Source organism: Lutra lutra, chromosome 4 (genome assembly GCF_902655055.1).
Source record: "Lutra lutra chromosome 4, mLutLut1.2, whole genome shotgun sequence".
NCBI lineage: Eukaryota > Metazoa > Chordata > Mammalia > Carnivora > Mustelidae > Lutra > Lutra lutra.
The window spans coordinates 114,758,213-114,776,484 of NC_062281.1; the positions used below are offsets into that span (position 1 = coordinate 114,758,213).

The 18,272-nt window shown below is 39.0% G+C and overlaps 1 long non-coding RNA gene across 2 annotated transcripts in view; it reads left to right on the forward strand.

The window, feature by feature from the left end:
• Positions 1–17,853, forward strand: part of LOC125098726 (uncharacterized) — a 106,225-nt gene extending 88,372 nt beyond the window's left edge. For both annotated transcript variants that reach the window (XR_007126934.1, XR_007126933.1), the window contains exon 3: positions 17,722–17,853. This is a non-coding gene — a long non-coding RNA (uncharacterized LOC125098726). The remainder of the gene's footprint in view (positions 1–17,721) is intronic.
• The last annotated feature ends 419 nt before the right edge of the window (positions 17,854–18,272 follow it).

Below are 18,272 nucleotides of genomic sequence, written 5' to 3' on the forward strand. Positions count from 1 at the left end.
CTATGGAAAGAACCTAGATGTCCATCTACAGACGAATGGATAAAGAAGATGTGGTATATATACACAATGGAATACTATGCAGCCATCAAAAGAAATGAAATCTTGCCATTTGCAACGACGTGGATGGAACTAGAAGGTATCATGCTTAGCGAAATAAGTCAATCGGAGAAAGACAACTATCATATGATCTCCCTGATATGAGGGAGAGGAGATGCAACATGGGGGGTTGAGGGGGTAGGAGAAGAGTAAATGAAACAAGATGGGATTGGGAGGGAGACAAACCATAAGTGACTCTTAATCTCACAAAACAAACTGAGGGTTGATGGGGGGAGGGGGTTGGGAGAGGGGGTGGGGTTATGGATATTGGGGAGGGTATGTGCTATGGTGAGTGTTGTGAAGTGTGTAAACCTGGCGATTCGCAGACCTGTACCCCTGGGGATAAAAATATATGTTTATAAAGCTGTAAAAAAAAAAAAAAGAAAAAAAAAAAGGATGAATACCCAAGTTTTGTAGCAACATGGACGGGACTGGAAGAGATTATGCTGAGTGAAATAAGTCAAGCAGAGAGAGGAGTCAATTATCATATGGTTTCACTTATTTGTGGAGCATAACAAATAGCATGGAGGACAAGGGGAGATGGAGAGGAGAAGGGAGTTGAGGGAAATTGGAAGGGGAGGTGAACCATGAGAGACTATGGACTCTGAAAAACGATCTGAGAATTTTGAAGGGGTGGGGGGTGGGAGGTTGGGGGCACCAGGTGGTGGGTATTGTAGAGGGCACGGATTGCATAGAGCACTGGGTGTGGTGCAAAAATAATGAATATTGTTATGCTGAAAAAATAAAAATTAAAAAAAAAAAGAAAATCCACATCTCCGGCATTTCCACACCCTTTTCCTTAGACTTTTTAAATAATTGTTTTTGACAGCCTTCATTTGAGATGCATTTTTATCAGTGTACCTGTTATATCTAGAGAAGTTGAGGAATTTCTCAACAAATGGTATAAAATTTCAATTCACTCTACTGTGGAACTTGAAACAACCTGGAATCAGTGCCCGTTTACTATGATGAAGTTTTCTGCTCCACTTTAGACTATAGAAATCACAGGCTAAAAACCTCAGTGTTTGTCCAGCTAGCCTATACTCTAATGCAGCGCTTGGGAGAGTGCTACTGGCATCTAGTAGGTAGAGACCAGAGATGCTGCTAAACATCCTATAATACACAGGATAGCCCTATATCCCAAAATGTCAGCAATGAGAAACCTTGGTCTAATGTCTTTGCAACATTACTCTACTAAAAACAAATAAACAAAAAACACCCAGTAAGACAATTGAACTAAATCTACTATCTCAGTGCTATAGTTCTCAGTGTCTCCCACTAAACTCACAGTATTTTTCCTAATCTTCCACTCCACCCCACTGTAATTGCCTATTAACCCCATTCCTACTCCCTGTGGAAAAAATAGATGCCACCACTCCACATAGTCACAACCCTTTCTTAGCACTAAAAACTCATTAAGAGTCTCTTAATTTCCATTTCTGTAGATCTAGAGCCTTTTACAAAAATCATTTCTTTCCCCTTTCTACCAAATAAGGGGTAGAGGGGGCTGGTTGGTGAGAAAAGAGGGAGGAGGAGAAGAATGAGGAGGAGAGGGAAGGGAAGTCCTGATGGATCAGATAGAGCATTTCATTTCATTCCTATCCAGCAATTAATTTACAGATTTTTTTTTCTAACCAAGTGCAGCATACATCAAGTCACACACCTGGTTTTCTCACACCTTCACTGTGGGTCTGTTCTCCAATTAATTTTCTACCTCATGCAGATAAAGACACCAGGTATCTGATTAGTGGTACTGGTGTCACTTTCCTTGATGCTGCCAAACAATCACAGCCAGTACTCTCCAAGGAGTTTAGCATCCTGCACTATGGTCTCATGTCCCAGCAGGTACCCCAGAAGGGGGAGGGGGGCAACCTGTGGTTCAGAGCCAGGAGTGGTGGGTAGTAGCATTAGGGAAGGTGCTGTTCTCCTGCTCCCTCTTCCTGGGATCTACAGCCTTTCCTTCCCTTTCTCCTGTAGACATAAGACTTTTGCTTCCTGTCATCTTTTAACAGCCACTGACATCTCCCACTGTGATATAGCCTTGGATTTCTCACAGCCTTCTCTAAATATTATTTTCAAATTTAACTAAACGCCAGAAAGAATTTTGATGGGTGTCTAGATCCATGTGTGAGCAAAGTATCACTAAAAGTTATTGTACATTCTTAAGCTGGGATCAGAGCCAAAGTTTTCTTTGGTCCAGGAAATGGGAGATCATTGATTTCATTTTCTCAATAAGGGTATCTGATTTCTTCACCAAGCAAACTTTCTTCTTCCCTGCAGTTCAGATTTTAGAAAACTGGTGATTAACAAAACTAATCTCTCCTTCTATTGTGTACTATTACTGCATAAAGGTTATATACCACTCTACAAATATATAGAGAGTAGCACCTTAGAAGATAGACAGATGATAGATAGATAGATAGATAATAGATTTTTTTTAACATTTGCCAACTTCTCTATGAATTAGAGCATTAGACTGATTTGATTCGGTGAGCATATGAGTGTCGGCTTTGTGCCAGGCACTATGCAAAGGTGAGCCAGAAACACTGGAATACAGTCCACCAATTACTGAGGGCTATCAAAAAATCAGGCACTATACTATGTCTTTTATAAACATGCTATCATTATACCTTATAATAACCTTTTGAAGAAGGATTTCTTCTTTTTTTAAATGAAAGGACCCCTCACTTTCTCAAGGAGAGTTACCAGAAGATGATTCACTAAGAATATTGTCAAAGCTGAGTCTTAAAGACTTGTATGCTTTGGAATCTCTGTCTACAAACTCTGTTGTGCAGTAACATTTGATTTTTCTAGGAATTCAACTTAATTTCTAACTTGCGTGCCCATTCTGCCAGATGACGGAAACTTCATCTCTATCAGTTCAGGAATGAAGTCACCTTCTGGGAATGTTCTTAGTGTCTAGACGTTAGAGAGGTGGAGAGGGTAGCTGGTATCCACGGGGACATTCATCTTCATACCTGCTCCAAAGGTTGAGTACATGCAGGTCACACCCAGGTAGGTCATCCTTCACATCCAGTAAAAGGCCACATCCAATCTAGCAACTTCCTCTGGCAATGGCCTTCCTGCTGCTGCTGCTGCTGCTGCTGCTGCTGCTGCTGCTGCACTATGGGAAACTATGCGTCCTAAAATCCTATGGCACTTTCCTTCATGTGACCATTCTGAGATACCACAGCTCCTTGGACTGGAGGCTCCTGTGGGCTCTAGGGCTGAGATGGACCACACAGCTGCTCCCTGCAGGATGAGACACAGCCTCCTAGGCTCTCAGGCACACACACATACACCTTTCTAAGAGATCTGCTTCCCCCATCCACCTTTCCTTTTCCTGGGACCCTCTCCCACTGCTTACTCTCTCTTCATGTCTGCTCCACTCCGTCCTTCCCAAATAGAAGAGAATTCATCTCTGGTGGCTTCATCTGTGATAGGGGAAAAACTGCTTTTGTGCTTTATTATTTTCTCAAATCCATGGCTTCTCTTCCCCTTAAGGGCTAAGGCTTTTAAAAACCAAAGGCAAGAATGGACTTCTTTGTCTTTTATTTTCTGCTTTTCCTGAGACAGTAATGCCTGAGATAACTTATTCTTGAGAAAAATGGCCCAGCTGACTGAATAACGAAAAGTCACAGAGTAAAATAGGAGAAGAGAGAGGCTATATTCAATATTTTAAGAGTAAGAATTATTCAGGTAGACAAGGAAGGGATCCCAGGCTGATGGAACATAACGTATAAAAGATCATTGAGGGGCACGTGGGTGTCTCAGTCCGTTGAGCAGTAGCTCTTAATTTTGGCTCAGATCATGATTTCAAGGTCGTGAGATAGAGCCCTGCATCAGACTCCCAGCTCAGCAGGAGAGTCTGCTTGAGGTTCTATCAGTCCCTTCCCCCACTCATGTGCGTGCATTCTCTCTCTCTCTCTCTCTCTCTCTCTCAGAATAAATAAATAAATCTTTAGAAAAAGATCACCAGAAAACACATTGCAGATGGTTTAGAATAGATAAAAGTTACCTGTAAGATAAGGGATGAAAGATGGGCTGGAAAGCAGGGGAGAGTCAGGGAGCAGTTGAGAAGATTCCTAATTCAAGGTGAGAGATACTTTCAAGGGCTTTTAAGAGAGGGGGTTATTATGGACTGAATGTCTGTGACACGCCTCCCTCCAAAGTTCTTACCTTGAAGCCCTAAGCCCTACTGTAATAGTATTAGGGTCTGCCGGGCAGTTGGGAGGGGATATGATTTGGATGAGATCCTGAGAGTGGAGTCCCATGATGGGATTAGCACCCTTGGAAGAAGAAGAGACACTAGTGAGGGCACAATAAGGATGTAGCTACCTGCAAGCCAGGAAGAGAGCGCTCACATGAACCTGACCACGCTGGCTGCCAATCTTAGACTTACAGCCACCACATCTGTTTAAGTCATTCAGTTTGAAGAACTTTGTTATGGTAGCCTGAGCTGATGAATGAATTTGCGTTTTAGGAAGATTGTCCTGGCACCAGGAGAACAGCCACCAGGCCTCAACCTCTTCTGGGTTTCCCATGATCCTAGTACTGATGCACAGAACAGGGGGTGCACAGCTATACTGAACAAAACAGAGTTTCACAGATTAGAAACACTGCCAGAAACAGTCCTGTTATATATGCTAACTGGATTCCTCAAACGTAACACAGGCATGCAGGCTTGAGAGTGGCACACCAGAGGGAAACTTTGGTACTTACTCCTTTAAATTCTGTGTTGTATTTACCTTCTTCAGAAATGTCTGTGGAATATTTTAGACTCTTAATTTAAATGGTGGTTATTATCTCCAATTTGACTTCTCAAGTTAAAGAAATTAAAATGAATCAAATATCTAATCAGAGTATGTTTTGTTTTAAACTGAATTTGAGTGTCTAAGTGCTTAGTCAATGGGAGATTTCTCTCGTGTCCAGCCCTAATTTTTAATTAAAAAACAAAGCCATGATTAGTTGCTTACCACATGTATTTAATTCAGAAAAATTGTAGATAGAATTATAAAAGGATTACTGAGGAGGGATCCTATGTCCCTGTATGGGTTGGAGTTGATATAAGCCTCAATTTTCTTTTCTTTTCTTTTTTTTTTTTATTTCTTTCTCTTTGAGATTTGCTTTCATTATTCAACTTATAATACTCTTATCTGAAAGAGTTAGTCTGGGAAAATGGGCAGAATCAAAGTGTTCTTCCTAGAAAGAGGGGTGATTTTTACATTTCAGTGAACTGGATGTTTTATTGAGGGGTTACTGCAGCAGTGGGAAAGGAGTAACTAACTGATCTAGGACAGCAAACTCTGACAGCCACTAGCGGAGGAGTTTGTGACTCAGGGTGCCTTCCTTGGCAGCTGCCTGTTTTGTATGAGTTCAAAAAAGGGTAACTCCTCTTGCCTCCAGATTGAAGCTTCAAACAGTCTGATTTTAGGCCAGGTACACAAAATTACAACTTTTGGATAGGAATACTTTTACCTCTACTGTTGAAACGAGGAAAAAATGCAAATGATATGAAATTTTCTGGAAAAACAAAGTACACTTAAATGTGTACTACAGTGTTTATGAGTGATGTCAGATCTTTTGATGAGGGCAGATTGATAGGAGGAAGAAAAGGGAGTAGAGGCATGGGGTAGTTTAGTTAATAGAAAGTCCAAAGGTAAGCGTGTTTGTTGTTCATTTGCTTCAATCTCAAAAATAATTAGGTAGATAAAGACATCTTTTTCACCAGTGTGTTGGGACGTGCTCAACCATTCGAAGCACAAAGGGAACTATATTCCTTCCCTGCCCCTGTAATAAAATAGGGAATTTACGTTGCAGATTTAAACCATTGGCTGCAACACTGTATTTAGCCCAGTTCTCTGGCCTAGTATCACAACTCCCTTGGTTCAGTTAAGAGATGCTGTAATTTGTCACCTTTAATAAGTACCAAGGTATAAGGACAATTGGATTTTTAATAAACATTAAACCAGAATCAAGATTATATCACCATAATAACATGATTTTCACTCATAACTCAATATGTCCTCTTGAAAGGAGAAAAAAAATAAAGGAGACCTAGAACTAGGGTGCCCAGAACTGGACTGCTCCCAGTCTGACTCTTGCCTTGACACCCTATGATCAGGGTACAACCATTAGAGGGTGGTCCATATAAAGGCTATTTACAATATGAGTTGAAGCAAAAAAAAATTGGAAAGCCAGTGATCTCGTGTCACCAAAATCAAAAGCAGTCTATCCTCAGAGTCCAGATTGTTTTTCTCAAGGCAGCCAGGCCCAAAGCAAGGTCAAACAGAGACCCTCAGAGGCCCATGTCCACCACTTGACCTAGTTAATAAATGTGGAGGAAAAGCAAAAGGTGACATTATACTTAAGACTTGAAAGACTGCCTGGCTTTTCCTCCGGCTTTGATGAATTGCATAGATATTTTCCTTAATCAAGTTCCAGGGTCTGAAAAAAGCAACTTAAAGCAAACAGAGTCTGAGGACAGGCTAACAGATTAATGGAAAGGTTGAAGAGTTGAGAGAGGGAAGCATGAGATAAAGTGAATAAATAACTAAAATGTAACTGCTGGGCTCTCTCTAATAGCCTCCTGGGCTGTACGATGGCTCTCAGTGGATTGGGTACTAGGACATTGCAAATACATGGGAATTTAATTACACCTAAAGGAAGGGCTCTAAAAGGCTATGTTCTGAGAATTTTTAATGTTCTTGCAATATGGCTCTAAAACCACATGTGGTGTTCCCAAATAAATTGGATACACAATGTCTACTGTGTTTTCATGATGTGTCAGCACAATAGCCATATCAAAAAAGAAAGTGGAATGAGTTTGGCATTATTTACTCTTAATTAGCAGAGTTGATTCACTTTAATTGTGCTTTCTTTTCTGAGATCTGAAAACATTTTTTAAAAATCAAATCAGTCTAGAACAACTGCTATTGATGTAGGAAAGACGATGTTAGGGTTCAAAGCCGATGGCCAAGAAAGAATTCTTGAGACGTCTTTGGTGCAAAGAGGTGATTTTATTAAATCACCAGGACAGAACTCAGGGGCAGAAAGCAGCAAGGGGGTCTTGAGGAGTGGCCCATTACATAGTTTCATGTTGGGAGGCGGTTAGGGAGAGCATAAGTCTCGGGAATTTTGAAGCAAGGTTTCTAGGACTTTGAGCGAGCTAGCTATTGTTGGGAAGAGGTCGTTTATTACTGTCTAATAAAACCTTAGTCATGAGGGGCACCTGGGTGGCTCCATTGTTAATAAGCATCTGTTGCAGCTCAGGTCACCATCCCAGGGTCCTGCAACTGAGCTCTGCATCAGGCTCCCTGATCAGCAGGAAGCTCGTATTCATTCTCTCTCTGTGTCTATGTCAAATAACTAAATAAAATCTTAAAAAAAAAAAAAAAAAAACCTTAGTCATGAGACCCTTCAGATGTATCTCAGTGGGCCATATGCTTGGGGGATGATTGCCAACACATACCTTGGGGGGCTTTAGAGATAAAAGAAACTTCCAAAGGAACTTTTGTACATTAAAGTAGACTTACAGGATCCTGGTGACTGGGGGTGAGAGGAAAGGAGGAGGGGTGTCAGGCTAGGATTGTCTTTTGCCCTTAGCAAAATATTAACATTGAGGCAGTTGAGTCCCTAAAGGAATGTCACTCCACCTGTTTCAAGGGCTTGTCAATGGGCTGTACGTAGTAAGGAAATTTAATAATTATTCTTCTGCCTTTGTTTCCTACATCAACCATTAAGCTCAATGCTTATAGTTTGAAAACCTACCCTTCTCCCCCACTTCCTTTTTTTAATCCAAGACTATTGCCTTCAGCTTTGGGTATCTCTCTAGGACTTCTCATTTCCTCAAAAAATCACTGAGTAGCATTGGAGGGTTATATCTGTAAATTCTGTGAGTAATCTGGGCTGAAGTTCCTCCACATTGGAACCCTTGAACTTTTCTCTCCCTCAGTCCTAATTCCCTCTTGCATATGTTGAATTTAATATTTTCTGGTAAGGTTCATTTTCTTTGAGTGGAGAATAAAATAAAATAATAAAAAGAGGCTAAAATTAGTTTAATGATTCTTTTTTGTATGTCTCTCACAGGTAGACCCAAAGCATTGGTTCTTCTCATTGCTTTCTTAACCTTTTGATAAATAAAACTGTTGATAGAACAAGTCAAATATTAATGTCATAATGTTTTCTTTAAATACATCTTTTTCTAGACCATAAGCAACTTGAAGGTCAAGATGATACTCTGTAATTTTCCTTCCTGTCTCTGAGTCATGGACTTAGCACAATGACCAGTGCAGAAGAGATTCTCAGTGTTGAATTGCTATATTTTATACAGTTAAGTGTGAGGGGAAAATATCTGGGTGATAGTCCCAGTTATTCAGATTCTGATTCTAATTTCTCCACGACCTTGTCCAGGAGCCTAAAGGTTATCCTAAGCTACTGAGGATTTCTAACTCAGAGCACTGAGACAAAGAATGGTCTCTTTTCCTCAAAGTCATTTATTCATGACAGGTTTTAGTAAATATGTGTTTTCTGGATTCTTATTCATGTATGAATAAAAAGCTCAGAATTGGTGCACAGAAAGACCTCCTAATCCCTAGCATTCTGTGTTATGGGCAGCAGAAATATTTGTTTGATCTTTTTCATCCTTCCTAGAGCAGTCATTCTTTCTTCTAATGTTGCCCCAAAGTTGGCAGCTAAGGTTAGACAAATCTACAAAATGAGGCTAGATGTTGTTCTCTAAGGATATTTCCATTTCTGAAAGTCTACACATCCATAAGAACTTGAAAACTTTTCTACTGCTCGAGAAATGCTAAGACTTCCTGCTAATGGGAAGCTTCCTTGCTAGGAGCTGGCAATATGTCCCTTACTTTGAGTCTGCACCTGGGTCTGTGAAACACACAGGTGAGTAGAATGTCTTCTCTTGATGACCATCAAGTGCCTCAAAGAAAACACATCCAAAGCCAAATTCCTTTCCTTCTGACTAGCTCAGTACCCTTCCTGCATTGTCACCTCAATGACTGGTACCTTCACCAGCAAGATACTCAAAAGAGAAAATCCAACAGCCATTCCTAATGTCCCCATCTCTCTCACTACCGACCCCACTTCCTCTCCAAGGCAGTGAGCCATAAGATACAGGTTTTTTATAACTACAATCAGCCCACTTAGATTATTGTTTCACCTGATAAGTGTAAAGACCTCCTAAGTACAATCTTATCTATAGTTACCCTTCATCTTTCAAAACTCATTTGGAGCATCACTTCCTCCAGGCAGGCTTCCCTAACCCAATAGTTTTATTTTGGTGCCCTTTATGGATCCATCTGTCAGGACACCCACCGTCTGCACTGTGAGCATGGGTTACCTATGTCTCTTATGAGTTTGTTTAGTGTAGGCATTGTGGCATTTTTAGTCCCAACATCTGTGAGAATACTTTCAGACTGAATAAATGAGGTGTTTCTTGTTTTAAGATTCTTCTTCCTATAGATTCTTGCTTGTAACTGAAATCTTTTCTGTTAGAAAAGCTCCCTTTCCTTTAATAACAAGAGTCTGTGACCTTAGGCAATGCTAGAATGCCAGCCTGTGAATGAACTCCTGGCATGCAAACCAGGGGCTGCCTATCTACCAAGCACACCCCTGAATTCTCAGTGTAAGACTGCAAAGAGACTCCAGGCCATAAAGGGGGTCTTCATCCGACAATGTTCACAGGGTTGCCTTAAAGAGGAAACAAAGACTCCCCATGGTGTCTTTGCCAGTGTGGGCAGGAGGGAGCAGGAAAGCAAAGATGCAGTATTAACATGTGGGAATGCAAAGAAAAAGGTCTGGGGAAAATCTCTGGACAGGAAACAGAATGCAGGCAGTTAGCCTCTATGTTTAGTGGGGGCAATGAAGCCAGTCTCCAACTTGGCTGGGGACTAGATAAAGAACTGGACAAAGGAAGAGAGATAAAGCTGACCCCCACCCCAACACACACACACACACACACACACACACGTGCATAGTCCTCACCTGGTATCTTGTGGCCCCAGGTAAGGAACATAAGACTACTTGTATTTGTATTTTCATCTATGAAAGCAAGAAACAAAAATCGCCCCTTTTTGAAAAACAGTAGAAATAAATAATGGCAGAAGCTGGGGGGGCCCTAGCTGTCGCCTGACCCCCAGAGGGTTGCTGTTCTTGACTACAAATCCTTCTAAGAGTCATGCTGCTATTTCTGACTGCCATCAGATAAACATCCACTCCCTACCAGTCTCCCGATCAGTATCTTCTGGCAAAGTTGATCCCCCTTGAGACCAATCTCTTTGATCAGAAATTTTGTTTTGTTTCAGCTCATGGAGACAGATCACAGTGAGGCTTCTGAAAGTCAATAAGAAAATGCTAATAGATTTCCTCTCACTGGGGAGGCCAGTACCAGTGTTTTAATCATCTTGTGGCTGCTTAATTAACATTTGTTGGCATTATTTCTGCTACTGTTAGCAAAATGTAAATATTTAAATGGCATGTATTTTTCATGGAGCAGGAGAACTATAACCACAGAACTTGAGACCAAGATCTGGCCTCATCTTAATCTCAACTCTCATTAAAACACCCTCTTTAGCTTTTGGCAAATGTCTTAATTTCCTAACTTATCTACTTCCGTTTCTTTACCCATGAAAGAGAGAGAATTAAAAGAGTTCTAAGGGTTTTAAGGATTAGTCATTAACTATCCAGAAAAGTTATTTGAAGACAAAAATGGGCAATGCAACACTTCCACCTGTGAGCAAAAGGACTGCACAGAGGGAGAACATGAACAAGTGGAATTACGTAAAGACAGTGTTCATTCCATTCTAGCAGCTCAGGGTGCTATGTCTGAAGTACATGCATTCATAGACCAGGAGAGCAAAAGAAAACTCAAGATAATAAAGCCGCTTACTCTGACTTACACTGACAAGCTATTTATTTCAAACTGAAGCTAATGCCCAGATAAATTTATTCCATATATCTATCTCCCAACCTTTTTGCTTTAACTTCTAAATTCAAACTATTCATATGGCAAGAAAACACAAATGACAGACATTAGAATTCCAATAGTGATAGAGTAAGCAGTCCTCAGGGAGGAGCATGGTTCATGTTCAGTCTATGAGAACAGAGTATTTACTTTTTTAATCTTTGATAGAGTACAATGACAAAACCAGAAAATTTATATTAGTCAACCATTGCCTCTTCTTTCAACTAGGCAAATATTTTATATTTTCATTGTTGATTTTTCTTTTTTCTTTTTATTGAAGAATTGACACACATTGTTACATTAGTTTCAGGTGTATAACATAGTGATTTGACAACTCTTTTGTACTATGCTCACCACAACTGTACATACCATTTGTCACCATACAATACCATTGACTATATTCCCTATATGTGACTTATTCATAACTGTAAGATTGTTCCTGCCTCCCCTTCACCCATTTTGCTTATCCCCACCCTAACCTCCTCCTCTCTAGCAAGTACCAGTATGTTCTCTGTATTGTGAGTCTGTTTCTGCTTTTTATCTTTGCCGTTTTTTAAAAATCCCAGATATAAGTGAAATTGCATGTTGGACTGAATTTCACTTAGTATAATACCCTCTAGATCCATCCATGTTGTAACAAATGGCAAGAGCACATTCTTTTTTATGGCTGAGTAATATCTCATTGTGTGTGTGTGTGTGTATACCCCATCTGTTTTATCTATTCATCTAACAACAGACACTTAGTTGTTTCAATGTCTTGACTATCATTAATAATGCTGCAATAAAATATAAGAGTGCGTAAGTCTTTTTGAGTTAGTGTTTTTGTTTTCTTTGGGTAAATACCAAGTACTGGTAATATTGGACCATGCAGTATTTCTATTTTTAATTTTTTGAGGAACATCCAAACTGGTTTTCACAATGACTGTACCAATTTGTATTCCTACCAAGAGTACTCAAGGCTTCCTTTTTCTCACATCCTCACCAACACTTGTTATTTCACTGTTATTTTGATACTACCAATTCTGACAGGTAGGTGTAAACTGTCTCATTGTGGTTTGATTTGCATTTTCCTCATGATGAGTGATGTTGAGCATCTTTTCATGTGTCTCTTGGCCACGTACATGTCTTCTTTGGAAAAGTGTCTATTCGGGTCCATTTTTTAATTGGATTGTTTTTCTTTGGCATTGAGTTGGATAAGGTGTTTGTGTATTTTGGATATTGGCCCTTTAACAAATGTATCATTTGCAAATATCTTCTCCCATTCATTAGGTTACCTTTGCATTTTATTGATGATTTCCTTTGCTATGCAAAAGCTTTTGATTTTGGTATAGTTAACAATAGTTTGTTTTTGCTTTTGTCTCCCTTGCCTGAGGAGACATACCTAGAAAAATGTTGCTAAAGCCAATGCTAAAAAGATTACTGCCTATGTTTTCTTCTAGGGGTTTTATGGTTTCAGGACTCACATTTAGTGTTTAATCCATTTTGGTTTTATTTTTGCATATGGCTGGAGGAAGTGGCACAGTTTCATTCTTGTGCACGAAGCTGTCCAGTTTTCCTGGCACCATTTATTGAGGAGACTTTAGTTTCCTCATTATATATATTTGCCTCTTTTTGTCATAGATTAATTGACCATATGTGCATGGGTTTACTTCTGGGCTTTCTATCCTGTTCCATTGATCTATGTGTCTGTTTTTGTGCTATATGTGTTTTGATTATTATAGCTTTATAGTATAGTTTGAAATCTGGGATGTGATACCTCTGCTTTGTTCTTTCTTAGGATTGTCTTGGCTATTCAAAGTCTTCTGTGGTTGCGTGTGAATTTTAGGACTAATTCTTCTCCTGTGAAAGGTGCTATTGGTATGCATTGGATTGGATCTGCTGATTACTTTGGGTAGTATAAGCATGTTATGTCTTTCTATTATTAGGGCTATCTTCAATTTCTTTCATTAACTATTTTATAGTTTGCAGAGTACAGATCTTTTACCAACTTGGTTAAGTTTATTCCTAGGTAATTTATTCTTTTTGGTGGAATTATAAATGAGATTGTTTTCTTAATTTCCCTTTCTGCTACTTCATATAATCTACAAATACTGACAGTTTTACTTCTTCCTTATCAATTTGGATGCTTTCTGTTTCTTTTTCTTGTCTGATTGCTATGTCTAGGACTTCTAATACCAAGATGAATGAAAATGACTGATGCAGACATCCTTGTCATGTTCTTGATCTTTGAGGAAAAACTGTTTCTCACCATTGAATATGGCATTGGCTGTGGGATTGTCATTCTGGGACTAATATGTTGAGGTATGTTTCCTCTAAACCCACTTTGTTAAATAGATGTTGAATTTTGTCAAATACTTTTTCTGCATCTATTGAGATGATCGTATGATTATTCTTCATTTTGTTTATGCAGTATAGCACCTTGATTAAATTGTGGATATTGAACCACCCTTTTATCCCTGGAATAAATCCCACTTGATAATGGTAAATGATCCTTTAATGTGTTTTTGAATGCAGTTTGCTTACTTTGTTGAGGATTTTTGGTTCTCTGTTCATTAGGGATATTGATTTGTAGGTGTTGTTTTTTTTTTTTAATTTGTTTTTTATAATATTTTTGTCTGCTTTTGCTGTCGGGATAATGCTGGCCTCATAAAATGTATCTGGCAGCTTTCCTTCCTCCTCCTCCTCTTCTTCTTCTTCTTCTTCTTTTTAATAGTTTGAGGAGAACAGATATGAACTATTCTTTAAATGTTTGGGAGACTTCATCTGTGAATTCATCTGGTCCTGGGCTTCTGCTTCTTGGGAATTTTTTATTACTGCTTCAATTTCATTACTAGTAATTGATCTGTTCAGATGTTCTACCTCCTCCAGGTTAAGTTTTGGAAGATTGTATGTTTCTAGGAATTTATCCATTTCTTCTAGGTTGTTGGCATATGATTTGTCATTGTGGTCTCATATAAACCTTTGTATTTCTGTGGTGGTGGTGATTACTTCTCCTCTTTCACTCCTGACTTGGTTTATTTGAGTCCTCTCTCCTTTGGATGGGTCTGGCTAAAGTTTATCAATTTTATTAATCTTTTCAAAGAACCAACTTTTGATTTCTTTGATCTTTTGTATTGTGCTTTTGTCTCTATTTCATTCATTTTCATGCTAATCTTTATTGTTTCCTTCTATCTATTAACTTTGGGCTTTGTTTATTCTCTTTTTCTAGTTCCTTTAGGTGTCAGATTAGATTTTTGTATTTGATGTTTTTCTTGTTTCTTGAGCTAGGCCTATATTGTTATAAATTTCTCTCTTTTGTTGTATCCCAAAGATTTTAGACCATTGTGTTTTCCTTTTTATTTGTCTCCATGTATTTTATTTTATTTCCCCTTTGATTTCTTAGTTGACCTATTGGCGGTTTAGTAGCATTTGATTAACCTCCACATGTTTGTGTTTTTTCCTGTTCTTATCTTATAATTGGTTTCCTGTTTTATACCGTTTGTGATTAGAAAGGATGCTTGATATTATTTCAGTCTACTTAAATTTACTGGGATTTCTTTTGTCTCCTAACATGTGATCTATCCTGGAGAATATTCCATGTGCACTTGAAAAAGGATATTGCTTTTGGGTGGAATATTATATATAATGTGGCCACTCCCTTCTGGCCCACAAAGTTTCTGCTGAAAAGTTGGCTGAAAGCCTTAGGGGATTTCCCTTGTATATATATAGCTGTTTTCTTTTCTCTTGCTGTATTTAAAATTCTTTTTATCTTTGACATTTTAATTATTATATTTCATGGTGTAGATCTCCCTAGGTTCATCTTGTTTGGAGTTCTCTGTGCTTCCTGAGACTGGATATCTATTATTTTCCCAATAATGGGGAATTTTTCAGCTATTATTTTTTCAAGTTAATTTTCTGCCCCTTTCTCTCTTTTCTCTTCTGGGATTCCTATAACGTGAATGTTTGTTTGCTTGATATTGTCCAAAAAATCTCTTAACTTATCCTCTTTTTTAATTAATTTTTTTCTATTTTATATTCAGCTATGCACTTTCCATTATTCTGTTTTCTAGATCACTGATCCATTTGTCTGCATCCTCTAATCTATTGTTTATTCCCTCCAGTGTATTTTTCATTTCAGTTATTATATTCTTCAACTCTGGTTGCTTTTTTCAAAAATATATTATATATTCTATATCTCTGAAGTTCTCACTGAACTCATTCATTTTTCTATCCAGTCTGATGAGCATCTTTATAGCCATTACTTTGAACTCTTTATCTGGTAGATTGCTGTTCCATTTAGTCCTTTTTCTCATTTTGTCTTATTCTTTCATTTTCAGAATATTCCTGTCTCATTTTGCTTGACTTTCTGGGTTTGTTTCTATGAATGAGGCTGAACACCTACTTCTCCTAAACTTAAAGGAATGGTTTTGTGTATGCTCATCCCCCATGTAGACTGTGAGTACCTGGTGACTTTGGCTGGCTGGCTGGCTGAGAGTCGCAGGGCATCCAGTGCTGGGCCAGAGCTAAATTATAAGTGGGTCAGGGTGTTCCTGTGGCTCTTAGCACAGAGGGCACCCTGGCAGGACAGTTGAATCTGAACTAGGTGCAACTCTGGGAGTACTGGGCTTTCCAGAAAAAGGTACCCTGGTAAGACAGCTGTAGCTGAAGTGGATGCAACTCTGAGTATCTTAGACACTTTGCACAGTGGGCATGTTGATGGGGCTACAAGAACCTAGGTAGGCTCAGGTCAGGATGTCAGGGGCACTGTGCATCTAGGGTTCCTGACAAGTCATCTGGAGCCAAAGAGCTATGAGCCAGGAGTGGGCCCCCCAGGGCAGGGTTCCCTTTTTTTTTTAAACCATGTCTCTATCTCTCTTAGCATTCTTTATGTGGTCTTTCTATCTGTTGTTGTGCAGAAACTGTTCGGTCAGCCCTGAGTTCTTCAGGAGGATTTGCTTTATAAGTAGGGGTAGATCTCCTCCATGGAGGAGATGAATTCAGTAACTTCCTATGTCACTATCTTGGACCCTCCCTTCCCCAGTGTTTTTAAGTATCTTGACTTTACCTCAGGGATATTGGTCCTCCTTCAGGGGATTTCAGCCCTTACACCAAGCTCATAAAATGCAGTAGTTTACATGAGCAAAGACTCATTACCAAAAGCTATGGGAAGATGAAAGGCACTAGATAGTGAAGTTTTACAGTTCCTTCCACTGTCTATAATAGTGAAAAACTACATTTATTCTAAGTTCACATGTATCTGCTCTTGCAGGTTAAACAAAGCAGTTTCCTAGGGCTTCCATTCTGAACTTAACCCCCCCCCCAAACTAGGTTTTAAACAGGAAGTTGAAGGAAGTCGAAAGAGTACAAAACTAGGATTATATTTCTATCTACATCATTGAAAAGCATGGTGGAATCTGTTTCCAAACTGTGAAACAGGGACACTATAGAGGCCTACAATAGAATCAAGAATTTGCAGGCTTCAGATGAAACCTTCTATGATTCCTGGCTGAATCACATACAGCTAATATAACTGGCATGAGTGACTTCTATTTTCTAGCCAATAGAGCAGGAATGTAATAATCATAGGGAATGCTGTGGGGATGAAGTGATTATATATATAAATCACTTAGAACTGATGGGGGTCTATAGTTAGTGGTCCATCAAAGGTTAGCTTTATCTAACCAAATATCTTTCAGATATTTATCATTATCTTCCAGACTATCCCTGAGAGTTTTGTGTAAAGCACAAATGAGTATAGAAATTCATTCCAAACTGCAAAGAACTACATGAATGTAAGTTATAATTACTTTTAATAAAAAGTCCAGATCTGAGAGTCTGAGATATCCCAGACTATGTAGAACCATAATAAGTAGCTCTCAGAGAGAGGTACCACACTCCACACATGGCTTGGAAGAGTCGTCTTCTTTCAGAAGGTGGGAGCTAGATATCAGGAAAGCCCATCTGCTTATTCAGCTCTAATATTGTGTGATAGGAAAGTTCTTTCACCAATCTATGCTTCAGTCTCCTCTTCTTTCAATAGTATCATGGCTTTAGCTGCCTCATCCAGTGATCTGTATAGGCAAGGAGGCTACTTGTTCCCAAGGGAATAGGAGTGTTATCTGTACAGAATGCCTGCAAGAAGTTCAAGAAGTGGAAGAAGAGAGTGAAACATGGTGAAATGTAGAAGACAAACATGGGAATCTGCAATGCCAGAGTTGCTTTTCCAGCAGTAGACCTGGGAGGGTTGTGATATACTCAGAAAAAGATCAACAGTTGAGGCAGGATGGGGAATGTGACATAGGAAGGGAAGGAAAAAGAAATAGCAGGTTACCTCTTTTATTGGTAAAAATTTCACCACCAACTCAGGTGAAAAAGAAACGCAACTGTATTTTCTCTCACTGAACTATTAAGTCCCTAGTTTAAAAGTGGTAGAGATACCCTCAAGTAGTTCCTATTCCAGTCTTTGTGGCTTTCTCACACACACACTGCAGGGATTTCCCAAATGCTGCCTTATCGATGAAGCCTTTCCTAATCACACTATATAAAATATCAGCCTCAACCCTATTCCAATCTCCTTCTATGTTGTTCTGCTTTATTTTTTTCTCCATTGCATTAGTACTACTTGATATACCTCTATATAACTTTTTTTTATCTTCCCCCACTAGAATTGAAGCCTCATGAAGATTGTGTTGAGAATCAAGACCACCTGTGGCAGTACAACTTAGATGACAGTAGACCATATATGTCAGCATGACTTAGTTGTTTTTTTACTGAAAAACTTTGCCCAGAAAAGCCAAGGCTATAAGCCAATAAATAACTTTAAGGTTTACTTCAGAAAATTCCCTCAGAACAATTTATCAAAGACAATGGCCTGCTCACCTGGACAAACAGTTTACTCATCAATGATGGCTTACTTAGCAAGACTTGCTTTAAGACTGGACTTCTCTGTGATAGGCAATCCTGAAAGATTGTAACACAATCTCTGTTAAATTCCATTCCATTCACCACTTTGAAAGGCCTACTTAAACTACTCGAGTTCAGACCCCAAAGTCTTAATACCTTTTTAGTTTGACTTCTCTTTATTGAGACACTCTTAAAAACTCCATCAAGTTAGTTTGCTCCCTTACTGCAGTAAGTTCTAACAAACTTATCTCTGCTTTACTAACAGGATGCCTGGTGATATTTTGGGGAAAATCAACATTATTTTGTTGGATGT